Consider the following 3,904-nt stretch of genomic DNA (forward strand, 5'->3'; position numbering starts at 1 on the left):
TTTAGGTCTCCAGATAAAAGAGGGCTCATTGTGAACAAAGCAACTGCTTTGACAGAGCTTTGGGCACCTGCAGCGGATCAAACCGTTCTGTGCGCTCAGGTTCGATAAAACGGGGACTGCGTGATGGTGGGGGAGGCCACTGTGCCTACACGTTAGGAAGTCTATCAGCTGTACATGCGTCCTTTGATATGCAATTAAAAAACAAACAAAAAAAAGCAGCAGCAGACAATGGAGACCTCATGGAGACCTCGTAATCTCCATTAATGACAACAGCAGCCTCCACGTAAAAGATATTTACATCCACAACGAGAGCATGTGCTGCCAGAGATGGTGCGATAACTTCTTCGAATGAGGCGTTGCTATGGGAATATGACTCACCACAAGTCTTCCTGCCTTACCTGTGGCAGCTGCACAGCACTCATGAAAGCTATTTCATGCTCCTTTTGTTTGCCAACCAGCAATAACGTATCATTATCAGATGTCTGCGAAAACACAGTGAGACTCGGGTGTCTAAAAAAAGGCTACTCTCGCAAGTTTGTTTTTTCCCCTTCTGAACATGTTTTACTGACTTTAGAGCGAGGCTGCGATTGTTTTATAATCAGGCAATCAAACGATGATGACGACATCCCTGATTGTGTAACGAGGGGCTGAAGAAACCGACATTTTCCTGCGTTCGCTTTGGTGCTGCGTTTTGTAGAGACGTGATCATTTCTTCTGAATCAGTCAAAGTCTACCCTAGCAACGATCTCAAACTCTGTGAGGAGTCTAGTACAGCATCTGACTTTTATTTAGCTACTAAGGAGCTGAAAATAGAAATGTTAAACATAAATACAAATCTGGCTTAGAGGACATGATGACTGATTGACTAGATGGCTTCCAGTTGGACTCGGAGTTAATTACTTGTTCTTAATTGTTTTTATGATTGTTTTGTTAATTTTGAATCAGTAATGAGGTTCAGGAATTACGGTGCAAGCTTGGAAATAATCACTATTTTTAACCTATTTAAACTACGGGATCTGAAAATGACTTTCTGCTCTGTAAGACCAAGCGAGTCCCATGAAGCTGAAAATATCTGTGCTTGATTAGTCAGGTCTTGTGCTCAGAGGTTGAGTTCTGTGTTCTGCTGCCTTTTAATGACTCCTTACAGGCACGCCATGTACCTCAGGTATGGAAAGATGCTGTGGTGGTCTCTGTACTTAAATCCAGGTAAAACTCTAATTGATTTCAGGCCAGCCACCCTTAGATCAGGGACAGTGAAACTGATGAGGACAAACGGAGCATGTGCCTGAACCCATGCAGTTAGCTTCTAGACCACATAGAGGAGCAGAAGGTGCCACAGTGATCTTTTTGAGCCTGATTGTCAAACACTTTAAGGGAAAAGTTGCTCGTGTTCGATTACTGTTTGCTGATTTTTCTTCAGCCTTCAGCAAAACTGAGCCTCATCTTTTAAACAGAACATTTCAGCCTGAATAATGGATTTTTAATGAACAGGACTCACAAAATCCAGATTAACGGACTCCCATGCAATAGAGTCTGCTCCTCGACTGGCTCCCAACAAGAAAGCGTGCTCTCGTCGTCGTTGTTTATCCACTAGCCAAATACATGTAACAGCAGTTATGAAAATAGGATCATTTTAAAGTTTGCAGATCTATTATTGTTCTGTTAGCCATGGTCCATTCCTCTGCAACTTTGTTAAATGGTGTGATGACTTCTATCTTCAATTACAAATCTGAGACCAAAGATGTGACTTCCATTAAGGATCTGATCAGTCTTATAAATATCTTGGAGCTGTTATTAATTTAAAGTTGAACTTTGAGCCAAGTTGTGTGTAAGAAAAAAAAAGAAGCCTGAAGGCAAAAGTGTCTGAAGTTTGAAGAAACGTATTTATTTATTTTCAGACTGACAAAACCGCAATGATTTCTATTTTATTGTCCTTTTACTTGGTGTCATGGTTTTAATACTTACCCGTGAACAACAGAAACTCACTCAGCGGTGAGCAATAGCTGAACCCAGCATCTCTGTATACCACACAGTTACAGAGGTTGGCTGGTTCAATTCTACCAGACAGTTTTCAGCCTTTGCAGAGTGAGTTTCTTAACCCTCTGATGCATGAATTATGAAAGCCTTGGTCAAGATTTTTTTCTTAAGTGCTTTTATTCTTCTCAGGACATGAAAAAAAATGTTTAACTCTTTTTTTTTCAAAAATATGTTTTTTTATAAAGTTATAAACTTGTCCACTCCAGTGGACTACATGCGCCTGAGCACTTAGCATGAAATACTGTGAATTTACTGTAAAAATTAATTACCTTGTGTTCTATTGTAAATATACAAACACTTGTTTGCTTGTATCCTTTGAAAAACATCTCAGCAATTTTTTTGGAACTTTCAACTCATAAGGCCCCAATGTTTAGACGTAAATAACAAAACCAATCAACAGTCCTAGCTATGAATCCTACACCTGAATATGGCAAACTATCTCCAACAAGAGAAACATTTTTGAGTCTACACAGTTCTATAACGATGCAGGACAGTATTACCAAGCCCTTAGTAGCATGCTGGAAGAAAACACAAACTGACATCTTAGTCTCTGCATCTCCAAACAGTTCTATGTTCATCACACCTAGGCTGTGCGAAAGTTTGCAACGCATCCAGGGCACAATGGCACACAGCATTGCATGCAGATGTATTTGGTCTTCCGTGTGCACACAACATCATGGCACCTGTTTGCATTTTTCACCTCGGTCAGTTGGGGCCAGTGATATCCTGTGGCAAACCTGACCTCACAGGCTACTTTGGTGACTGCTCTCCACTTCCCACTGGGTCTTCCTCTTTTGCATTGCTGGAGGGTGAATCTCTTCTCTTGTTACTGACAGTTCTTTTCCATACAAGTTGGTGTTGTATGTTATATTATCAATTAGATCTGCTGGAAACAGATGTCTGAAGAAATCTATGGGATCCTTCCCCTCCACATTCAATTTCCACTCTCCTAGAAAAGGAGGCAAGTCTCCAACCAAGTCATTGTCTTGGACTTTCCAAATATTTTTGCGGGCTTGAGTATGGTCAGGTGCCATGTACCCATCTCCCACAGCTCCCTGATCATACTGACCTTCCTCTTCATCCTGCCCCTCATCGTTCTCACTTTCTGCATCCTGACTGTCTGTGTCTTCATCATCCGTAGTTCCTATGTCTCTGTTCTGCTCTGGCAGCCACTCTCATCATCACTGGACTTATCACTGAACTCCTCATCACTGCACTCATCAATGAAATCATCATCACTGGAGCTGGATGGAATTTCCTGGACTATTCTGTACGCTGCCTTATTCTTTGCTGCATTTGAAGTCTACAAAATATGATAAAATAATTATTATAGTAACTCAAACTACAGCTGATCTGCACAGAAATATATATTTTAAATGAGTAGCTTATAAATGTAACAATTATATGCTTAATTATAACCAAAACAGTCCCAAAAAACAGTGAGACAATTTATGACTTATGTTAAAAAAATATAGTGGGTAATGCATGATGTCCACTACAGTGGACACATGGTTAATTGTAGTTTTCTACATATTAGACATAACAATTTCTTATTCCAAACAGATAATATCCTTCCCTAGATGTTACTGCATATCATCATATTTTTTTTACCTGTTGGGCTCTTTTAGCATAGAAGGATTGACAGGATATGCCAGCAGTGGTCGGCAGGGGTGACAGTTTGTCTGCCATCTTTGATTCAGAGGAAATTTACTTGCAGTTGCACTAACTGAACACTGAATTGACCTCAATGGAGCATGGCAGCAGAGAGCACTCTAGAGGCTAATATGCAGTTCCACCATAGAAACCAATGCATTAAAGAGATATGTACGTTTTAGTAGCTGTCCACTCCAGTGACCACTATGCATCA

General features: G+C 40.4%; 1 pseudogene; it reads right to left on the reverse strand.

The window, feature by feature from the left end:
* Window positions 1-2,780: 2,780 nt before the first annotated feature.
* Window positions 2,781-3,904, reverse strand: LOC146675070 (uncharacterized; annotated as a pseudogene).

Source organism: Rhamphochromis longiceps, linkage group LG3 (genome assembly GCF_057381845.1).
Source record: "Rhamphochromis longiceps isolate RC_006_pf linkage group LG3, R_longiceps_female_GT1.1, whole genome shotgun sequence".
NCBI classification, from domain to species: domain Eukaryota; kingdom Metazoa; phylum Chordata; class Actinopteri; order Cichliformes; family Cichlidae; genus Rhamphochromis; species Rhamphochromis longiceps.